The sequence below is a fragment of the Lipotes vexillifer genome, unplaced genomic scaffold (assembly GCF_000442215.2).
Source record: "Lipotes vexillifer unplaced genomic scaffold, Lipotes_vexillifer_v1.1 scaffold1066, whole genome shotgun sequence".
Classification (NCBI taxonomy): Eukaryota; Metazoa; Chordata; class Mammalia; order Artiodactyla; family Lipotidae; genus Lipotes; species Lipotes vexillifer.
Window position 1 is genome coordinate 556267 of NW_006771394.1, and position 11276 is coordinate 567542.

An 11276-nucleotide genomic window follows, 5' to 3' on the forward strand; every position below is an offset into this window, starting at 1 on the left:
CAGTACGCGGGCCTCTCACTGTTGTGGCCTCTCCCGTTGCGGAGCACAGGCTCCGGACGTGCAGGCTCAGCGGCCATGGCTCACGGGCCCAGCCGCTCCGCGGCATGTGGGATCTTCGCGGACCGGGGCACGATCCCGTGTCCCCTGCATTGGCAGGCAGACCCTCAACCACTACGCCACCAGGGAAGCCCTTCCTGCCCTTTCAAAGACAAGAGGGCTGACCCAAGTGACTGTTTCTGGAGTTCCTACATCAGTCCTGTCTTAGGATCTGTGGTGGTGGTGAGGACCTGGTGTGACTGTTCACGGAAGGTGAAGGAATTCGAGGATTGACCACGTCTACAGAAAACAGGCACGTCGTGCCATCTTTTCCTCTGATATGAAGAAATGTGACCTTTCCCGCCTTTCTTGGTGGCTTAGAATAATAGAATTGGTTCAGGGGGACAGAGGGAGCCTGGGTAAAGCCTACAAAATGAGGTTTTCTTTGCATCCTCTGAGGAGCTCTGACATGGCCTGTCCTCTCCCATTATTTTCCACTTTAGAAACAAAATCATCCCAGTGCTCCATACATGGGTCCTGTAGCGTTCACTTAACAGCGTGTTTATTTGAAATCTTGGACTCAGCGCTGAGGGGAGATGGAAAGTGCTAGCCTCAGGCCCTCTTGATCTCCTGCTCCTTGTGAATGCTGCATTCATCACTTAAATGTAATATATTTATAATCAGGGCCAAGGCAGCCTGACCGTGTTTTATTCTAAATAGATCACAGGCAGCTGGATATGGGGGCTTCCTGCTTTAAATCAGATGCAAAACGTGTTAGCTGTCAAGGACTTTGTTATGATTTCGTTGATCTCTTTCTTTGTTTTTATATAAAAAGAAAACAGAAAGTTGGTGGTGGGTGAAGGGAAGGTGGTAGGGGCTCCCCAGAAAACCAAACTTCAGGAATTGTTCAGCAGTGGAAGGTTACATAGCATGGTCTTTCCCTCAGAAGGGGCGGGGGCAGGAAGATAGCATGTCTGCAGCTTAGATCTTCCAACCCAAGATAATTAATTTCGAAGCCACATTTTTTCCCCTCTCTGGAAACATTAATCATGAAAATTAAAAAAAAAAAAAACCTTGAGTCAATTGTTATTTATCACTTCTCTGTGCAGCAGGGTGTAAAGAGCACTAACCAGGAATGTTCAACCACAATTTTTTTTTCCTCCTAGGACTTAGTCTGGGGCCAGCCCTGTATATGTATATATCATTTTAGGGCGACAACTCCGGTCTTCTTCAGCCTCGTCTTCTATACTGTTGTGCTTTAACCATCTCTGCTAGATAAAGGTGCAAATCCCTTTTGGTGACTTGAATCGTTCTTAAAAGACAGAATGGCAAGTCAGAAAAGCAAGCACTACCTATTTTAATGATGGTAGCAAGTAGAAATCAAAGATCCAGAACTGAACATTTGCACAGAAGGAAATCCACGGGGACATTGTTGCTTTAAGGCATCTGATTATTTATCTGCCTACAGCCTGTTCCTTGGCTCTCCCACTCCACCCACCTACCCACCCACCCACCCACTGTTTCCCCTTGTTACAAGGTGTTCTATCTTGGAGATGAAACAAGTGAGGGCTAAACTAATTAACTAACAGCTTCAGCACCTTGCATTCCTGAAGATTTATCCCATTTCGAATTCATTGCCATTTCCCTCCAGGGAAATAAAGATTGCTGCCTATTAAAGATGGGGACAGAAAAAGGCACCTTCACTGGAGACAGCCTGTACAAGAAAATAATACTGTAATCATTCCCTCCAATCAGCTGAAAAGGATTAAATCTTCTACTTCTAAAGTAATGTTCCAATTGAGCCTTGGGGAAGAATAATTCATGATTAGGGAGAAGGCTGGTCTAGCAAATGTGAACATTATGTCCATTACTTAAACACACTTCCTGGGCTGACTGCTAATGTACCCAAGGGACTCAAAGCCCCAGCAACTGATAGGCGCAGTGGAACAGGCAGACAAGGACAAGAAGTATTATCATCTGCATTCAACAGCACTGTATAGACTTTACCACTGCTACATCACTGCCTTTGGTAAATAGCTCAGATAACTCATTTTAATAGAAGAATTCTTCTCTTCTTTATGTGTATTAAACAACAGACTCTTATGAGCGGTGGCAGTGTATTGATTCCTGGGAAAGGCCGTGTGAATACCAATTCTGTAATTTATGCTGTTTTGTGGCTCTGGCTGTATTTGTTATGCATAGTGTATTAAACATTCAATAGCTCAATTTAATCTTTGCAGCCAAATTGCACAGCACATCATGCCAGATAGTGGTTGTTTCATATACACAGCCCATCTGCTTCCTGTTCTATAATTCATTCAGCAGGCAAAGTTTCTGGCAGCCTCAGGCTACCAAAATACATATATATATATCCTTAGGGTACCAGAAGTGCTTGGCATTCAATTAGTTTTCCGGGTGTCTGGTGCTATGCATGCATGAGCATGAGTATGTGTTTCCACTTTTATGAGAATTAAAGATGGGAATAGTTTGCTAAATTCTGTGTCCTCATCTGGAAAACTTTTCATAATCTTCTGGGGTTTCACAAAACCCAAAGAGAAAAAAATGTTAGAAGTGAAACACAATGATCATTCTCCCTTGGGAAATTATCCATCGCAATAAAATCTGTTCTCTCAACCATCCCTAACTAAATAGATTGATTTATATATTGTGGGGGGGGTGGATAAATAAAACGAACCCCAAAGAACTATAAACTCTTGGCTTCTTTCTCTGGATGAACCACCTGGGATTAGCTCTCTTATGGCGAATGTTTATTTTTCCTAAAATCCCCTCCTCTCTTGGAGGTCTGCCCTCTCTCTTCTAGGGGATGGTAACTTTGTCCTTTTCTAATCTCCACTTTCTGTTTGCTTTTAAAGAAGCCAGTGCCTAAATGTTGTCCAGTGGGAAACTACATTTGCAGTTTATTGAAGTCTTTCTGTAACTCCCAGTACAAATACCTGATTTTCAGCGCATTTTATGGCCCTTATAATATACAGGGGACAAAGACCGTCTGGGTTTGGGGTGATCATTTTACACCTTTTTGGGAAAAGTGACTGAAGACCCGTCTTACGGACTGGAATTACAGCTTCTCCGAGTGGGAGTAGGTCATCCATTCCAGTGACCTCACTTTACAGGTAATAACAGCCAACGCTTGTGTAATGCTTTAGAGCAAAGTCAAAGATGCTGATCCAGCAGGGCCCAGTGAGGCCTCCCAGAAGGTCGAAACCTGAAGCCCGCCTGGTGATGGTATTGGGAACTGGTTGCAGAGCCACAGAAGATTGTCGCCATGCAGAGTTCAGGCCCTGTGTTTGCAAATCTTCCAGGTTTTCAAGGGGAAGCTGGAAATCTGGATTCTTTTTTTTTTTAATGGGAAATCTACTGGTTTTTTCCAAATGTTGGCATTAAATGATATTATATATTTTAAAACACTGCATGGGCCAAACAAAACACATCTGTGGGCCTGCCAGAGCATATGGGCCTCCAGTTTCTACACTTGTAGAGTTTAGGCCACCGTCTTTCATGCATTCTTGTGATATTTTCCTGGTAGGACACTGAGGTCTAGGGAGTTAGGGTGTTGCCCAAGTTTATACCACAAGTGAGAGGGTGGAACAGGGACCAGGGTTAAATCTCCTGGCACCCACTCTGGGGCTCCCTTGACATAACTGTGTTTTCCCCTGTAGTGCACAAAGGTTCACCTAACGTTCCTTTTTAGTAATTGGAATTTTCTCTTTGTAGCAGGGAATTCCACTTGACTCCTACTTTCAATATCCACTCTGGTATTAACCATCATTAGCACAAATTATTTTGGTTTGATTCAACCCCATTGGCACAAATTATTTTGGTTTGATTCAACCCTAACTGTCTGTAGGATTACGATCCTTGGGTAAACTGTATGTCCAACAAGTACAACTCAACAATGCAAAGGAAACACTTAACGTTTTATCCCTCTGTCCTTAACGTTTATTCATTGGTGATAATCTCCCTGTACTACCTCTTCTCCCCCCATGAAAACTATGGAAACCATGAACGTTTCTGCTCATTCTTCACTAATAGACAGTTCTGCAGTTCCTTTGTGTTGCAAACAGACCCTTTATTTAGCAATTTTCATGCTCAGGCCTGAAGATTAATCCACACTTCCTACCTGACTTGTTTGTGGTAAGCAGATTTCTAAGAATGACCTCTGATCACCCTTAGTCTTATATAATTCCCTTCCTTTTACATGTAGCTGTCCAGTTTTCCCAGCACCACTTATTGAAGAGGCTGTCTTTTCTACATTGTAAATCCTTGCCTCCTTTATCAAATAAAGGTGACCATATGTGGGTGGGTTTATCTCTGGGCTTTCTATCCTGTTCCATTGATCTATATTTCTGCTATATCTGTGCCAGTACCATACTATCTTGATTACTGTAGCTTTGTAGTGTAGTCTGAAGTCCGGGAGACTGATCCTCCAGCTCCGTTTTCTTTCTCAAGATTGCTTTGGCTATTCGGGGTCTTTTGTGTTTCCATACAAATTGTGAAATTTTTTGTTCGAGTTCTGTGAAAAATGCCATTGGTAGTTTGATAGGGATTGCATTGAATCTGTAGATTGCTTTGGGTAGTATGACTTTTTCACAATGTTGATTCTTCCAATCCCAGAACATGGTATATCTCTCCATCTGTTTGTATCATCTTTAATTTCTTTCATCAGTGTCTTATAGTCTTCTGCATACAGGACTTTTGTCTCCTTAGATAGGTTTATTCCTAGGTATTATGAGTGTGGGTGAGATCTGGGAGTATGATGAGGTATTGCTCTCATGGTGGTGTTACTTTATATGGCAAAAGGCCTATTATTCCAGTGGGGCAAATCTAATCACATGAGCCTTTTAAAGGCAGAGTTTTCTCTTGCTGGAAGTAGAGGGGAAGTCAGAGAGATGCTAAGCCCGAGAGGGAGTCCATGTGATGTTGTTGCCTTTGAGGATAGATGGGGCCACATGCAAGGACCAGAGAGCAATGAGGAGCTGAGAATGGCTACCGGCCAATAGCCAGGAAATGGGGACCTCAGACTAACAGCCACACGGAACTAAATTCTGCCAACAACCTAATGAGTTTGGAGGTGGATTCCTTTCCAGAGCCTCAAGATAAGAACCTAGTTGGCTAAGGCTTTGATTTCAGCCTTGTAAGACCCTAAGTGGAGAACCCAGATGATCCATGCTGGACTTCTGACCTCTGGAACTGGTAGGTCGTAAGCGGCTGTTGTTTTAAGCTGCTAAGATTGTGGTAATTTGTCACGTAGCAGCGAACTGTGATACAATTTAAAATCCCTTCCTCCCCAGCTGGGCCTTCAGTGGTGAAGGGGAGCCTCTTGGCTTTCCTGCTCTCCTCTCCAGGCTCACCTTCTTTCTCCCCCGAGCTAGCTTCTGTTTTACTTGGGGTGAGAGGGGTGGATAGCAAGGAGATGTAAGGAGTAGGACAGTTCTTACTTGGCTGGTGGCTTCTCCTCTCTGGGCCCACAGAGGGTCCCAGCTGGCTGTGTTGTGGGCATTTTGCAGGAATTTTGCAGGTTCTTTGCTGCCCCTCTCGTGTAGAGCTTTCTGGGCCTGGACTGATGCTTTTTTTTTTAAATTCCGAGTGGCCTTAAGAAATTTCTGTGTGGCTTAGGGACTTCCCTGGTAGTGCAGTGGTTAAGAATCCGCCTGCCAACACAGGGGACGTGGGTTCGAGCCCTGGGAAGATCCCACATGCTGCGGAGCAGCTAAGCTCGTGAGCCACAACTACTGAGCCCGCGTGCCACAACTACTGAAGCCCATGCACCTAGAGCCTGTGCTCCGCAGCAAGAGAAGCCACCGCAATAAGCCCACCCACTACAATGAAGAGTAGCCCCCGCTTACCACAACTAGAGAAAGCCTGTGCGCAGCAACGAAAACCCAGTGCAGCCAAAAATAAATAAATAAATTTATTTTAAAAAAGAAAAAAGGGCTTCCCTGGTGGCGCAGTGGTTGAGAGTCCGCCTGCCGTTGCAGGGGACGCGGGTTCGTGCCCCGGTCTGGGAGGATCCCACATGCCGCGGGGCGGCTGGGCCCGTGGGCCATGGCCGCTGGGCCTGCGCGTCCGGGGCCTGTGCTCTGCAGCGGGAGGGGCCACAGCAGTGAGAGGCCCGTGTACTGCAAAAAAAAAAAAAAGAAAAAAGAAATTCCTGTGTGCCTTGCTGTCCTAAATGACCCACTTTCAGCCGACATGAAACACATGCTCCCCAGCCTCCCACTTGCTGAAGTGAACGCCGGGTTGCAGATTCCTCCATGTGGCCGTGCACTTCTCCCTTTGCCATCAAAACAGTCACCTCCTCCCTCACCCTTCTTTTTGTAGGCTGGAGTCAGGCCCTGGTCCACAGTCTGCTTTGTCTTTCTTGGGGATGGATCAAGCACCAGTTCTTTTTGTGTCTCGGTGACAGGCAATCCATTTCGAAGCTCTTTGAAGTGAACCCTTGCAGATTCCCTCACTAGACATGTGTAGAGAAGGCAGCTTTCCCCACCTCTTCCCCTCAGGGACATGTGGTGTGGTGGGACCAGGCTGTGGCTTTGCATGGTTCTATGGGGCAGCATTCATATTTCAATCTATGTATTCAGAAGCTTCTGGAACTCTGGAACACCTAGAACACATAGAATGCAATCAGAATGGTGCCCCAGGTTGTACAGTGGGGCTCTGCCTATGGTGGGGATTCACTGTGAGCACAGCCTTCTTCTAAAAGAACCCTTCACCAATCCTCTTTCTCTACTTTTTTCCCCTTTTATTTTCTCAGAGTGGGTGGCTGGAGACACAACTGGTGGAACAGGTTCTCCTATGATTCCGTTGTAAATTCTGCTTACGGGAGGCTGTGTCTCACCCTAGCTTGGGTATCTTGTCACATGAGCCCCTTACTGCCAAATACTGTATGAAGTGTTACACCTGTCTAGCTGAGAATCTGCATCAGTGGCCAGCACCCTGTAGCACTCACCACAGAAGGCACTGAGAGGGTGGATTTTTAAAAAATAGCATCAGGACTGGATGCCCAGCTGTGCTACCCTGTCCCTCCACTTGCTGGTCAATAGGTTCTTACACTAGCTGGGAGCTGGAGTTGCCAGTGGTTAGAACCTTGTCTCTGGTCATGCATCCCTGGAGGCTTTGCTTTCCTATCGCAGGCCTCAGTTGACTTTGCTACTGGCCACCTGTGCCCACTGAAAAGTTCTTTTTAGCCTTGAGCTGTTCTTATTCTCTCCGTGCGTGGCTGCATGTGCGTGTGTGTGCGTGTGTGTGTGTGTGTCTGTGTCTGTTTTTTATCTGTGCTTTCCCTCTGTTGAATGCTGGGATCTTGGTGGTGTTTCATTCAGGAAACCCAGTCTGGCTGACGTCCATGATCCCTCTCTCCTGCTTTTGCTCACCCACTGCCTACACTTCCTTCCTCTCGGCATCTGCTTACTCTGTGCCAGGCCTAGGCCCTGGGAGACGAGCTTGTTGGCAAAATGTGCTGATGGGGAACATGCATTCAGATGGCAAAGTGGGTTTTTGACACAGCTGGCCATCTTCAGGTGGGTCACCTGCATTGCCAGAAACACAGGGGCATCTTGTTCATGAGACTTAAAACAGCCATTCTGAGTGATTGAGCAAGTGTCAGCTTCACAGGTTTTGGGTAAGTGTCTGCTTTAATCAGCCAATGGTTTTCTAGTCTAGAAGATCACACCTGGACAGCTTGCCTGAAGGGCATCTGAACATTTTTCTGTTCCTATCTGAGTCCTAACCTGTTACTCTATGACTCCCAATTAGATCGATAGTAACTGCCATTCTCTTCCCTACTCTTTATCAAAACAGGCCCAGGAACCATGAATTCATACGATATGCCTGCCAGCTTAAGGTCTTAGCAGTCCCAGGATGTTCAAAACATAGTTTTAAATTTGGGTGGTGTGTGTGTGTGTGCGTGTGCATGTGTGCATGTGCCCTGGACCAGAATTAACCACCTGCTATTATGCAAGTCATACTTTTGTTGCCTTTCTTCCTTTCTTCTTGGGTTGGTGGGTAGGTCATTGCCTTGGTGGAAACCGAAGATCCTCCCAAAGCCTGAACAACCATGATGTCTACTCCAGGGCCTGCCAAGTATCTATGATTTCTTCCAGGAAAATCTGTCATTTAGGTTACAGATATATAAAAATCCTCGTATGTAACTTTCTAAAGCTACATAGTAATCAACCAGTCCTCATTGTCTAGCTGTGCTTTCTTTCAGTAAGTATATATTGAGTACTTGCTGCGTCCTCACTCTGCTGGAGGCTGTGGAGACACAGAGGGGTCAGAGAGACCATAAGGATTCAGTCTGGCAAGCGGATGACAAAGTGCATAACGTTTTGGTGTGATGGGGTCTCTGAGAGCAAGGCATGTACTCCCAGACAGTAGGAATGGATGGGCGTGAAGCATTGCTAAGAGTGATGGGAGGTATGAACAGGTAGTGGAGAAGCCATGCTGGCTTCCTTGATGTTTTGTCCAGACCTTTTCTTTTCATGCCTGTTTTCCTGTCCCTCCTGCCCCTTTCCTCTTGCCTGCCTTTCTTCATGTCTTCTTGGCACTATTGGTGCTTCTCTTCCTCCATCTCAGTCACCGCCCCCTTCCTTATCGTGCTTCTTGTCTCTAAAGTTGCTGCTTCCAGAGGGGTAAAGGGGAATGGAGACTAAAGGAGCATGTCTTTCATTTTCTTCTTGTGCGATTCTGACTTTGAAAGAAGAGAAGGAAATTTAACATTAGATGTTAGGCTCATTATTATCATTATTATTAAAGCACTTCCCAAGTTCATTGAGGAGAGTGCTCATGCACTAGGATTAAAGGAAACAAGGTGCACAGGGTTGGGGACAAGAGGTGAGATTTACAGCCCGCCTTTTCCTAGGTGCTCCAGCAAAGAATCCTCAAAGAGCGACCCAAGGACAGGACAATTCCCACGTTGTTTACAGTGGACACATTTAAGGTTCAGAAGGCAGATGTGAAAATTGCCTCATCTGCTTAAGGCTGTCTCCTTGTTATTGTATCTCTTGCTTTTCAAACTGGCCTGCAGATGAGTCCCATGTGCTGTCACTTGTCTTCAGCTGGCGTGTGGGAGAGGCAGCGTGTAGTGTGTTGTTGCCTAAAGTAATCTCTGCACTCATTTGGCACCAGAAAGAACACCAGGGCTTGCTTCCTTTTGGGGAAACAGGCACACCCTGGCTGTACTTTGTATCACAGGGCACAGGACAAATGGCTTCTAAACTAATGGCCAGTGATGAAACAAGGGACTGGGATCCTTTATTTGATAAATGATTCTCATTGCGAGCACAATAAAATATTACCACAGCTTCCAAAGTCAGCCTACTCGGCCAGTGAAACACAAGGGAATTAAAAACAGGAAAGCAAACCTAAAACAAAACAACAATATACAAAGCGATGATAATGTTACTGCTAATTGTCCTCCACGTGAAAATCTGAAAGCTTTACACTACCTTCCTTAAAAGGGAGGATGGGTTTGGTAAATTAAATGGGATTGGTATAAACCAGGCTGCTTTCCAGTGAGTGCTTCGGTAAAGACGATATTCGGAAAAGGCATAAACACTCAGTGCATAATAAGGCAAAGGGCTGTAGGGAGTAGTCCAATAAATGGAAAAAAGTCTGCTCAACGAAAACACTTTACAAGTGAATATATATATTTGCTCTAAAAAAGATATCTTAAAGTCTAACAGAGGTACCGTTCAGGTGGCGATAGCATCTGCCCCTGGTCCTAGCAGTGAACCAAAATTGGAGGGAATACAACGTGTGGAAAATTATAAGCACTTTATTCCGACATTAACTAGATTTTCTTGTTCTGTAAACACATGCACATCTGATGTTCCCACCCAGGCTATTCATTCTAGGAGGAGTGTGTGCTCTCTCTCACGTTAACCATTTGGTCGCTCGATGAAACACATCACCATCGCCCTTTGTACCCATTTAGCACCTCTAAAAGTCACTACATGGATTTAGTGATGAATGACGATTGATTTTTTTCTTGCCAGCTTAATCGTCACACTTGAGTGGGGCTGATGTAGACCCAGCTGTGCTTAATTAGCCCACAGGACTTAGAAACCATATTTTAATTCCAGGCTTGTATTGGAAGAAGTCTTCTTGACGAGGCAGCCTCCTGAGGTGAACCCAGACGTGTGGCAGATGCAGTTTTTCATCAGGCCCAAGGAGCATGTTTGGGAAATGGATGTTGCCTGAAAAAGACATGTTCTCCCTAGACATGGGAAAGCTGTTGTTTGTTGCCTTCTAGAACATGGGGTAGAGAGGGAGACAGCTCAGTATGAATTTTTTTTCCCTGTGGCATGATCTTAACTAATTACTTAGGACAAATGCTTGCTTCAGTCTGGAAGGTAGGTGTGTTATATCACATTATTTAATATGACATATTTAGTTTTTTGTATTTTTGGCAAATTTAACCTTCTCTAGTGTCTACCTTAAAATGTGAAACTCTTTATTATTCTTGAAAATGTTCCATGTCTATAAAGATGTCTTTTAGTCAGAATCCAAAATAAAGAGCTAGGCTTCCTCATTCCCTTCCTTCTTTGCTTGGCCAGTGGAAGGCTTCCTACTTTTCTTCCTTCTATCCTTTCTTCTTTCTGTTTTCCCTTTCTTCCCCTAGACATATCTTCTTTCCTATAATTAGGAAAGTTATTTCTGAATTCAGCCTATTCCCTGTTCAGTTGAGAGGCTTTGTGCTGATGTCTGCTGCATGAGCAGTTGCCCGCTAAGCACAGTCCACATAACCATAATCTCATATTGTACACACAATAGGAAATCATCCAAGTGTCATCATCGCTTCAGGTAGCATCTGGCTTGAGTCAAATCTGGACTAATGACATAGGAAAGCTGTGACTCTTGTCAGTACTTCTCTTAACCTAGAAGGCCCAGAGGAACTTTATGAGGGTTGGATTCTCAAGGAGTCTTCTAGGAGTATTTAACAGATATACCTGTAGATATTGTTGGGAATTGTGAAAATGTTCTTTTGTTTTTTTTTTTTTTTTTTTGCTCAGAATGGTGCTGAGTGGTCAGTTAAACAGACTTAGTCTCATTTCATTGAAGAAAAAAACCCAGGTCTAGACTAAATAGTAGTACGTTCATACAAGGGCATAAAAATAACTGAAATATATATATATGAAAACAGAGGAAAACCTTGTTGAAAGGCTTTTGCCGTACTATCAGGCTGTTGACTAGGGGGACCTTTTTTTTTTTTTTTTTTTGTG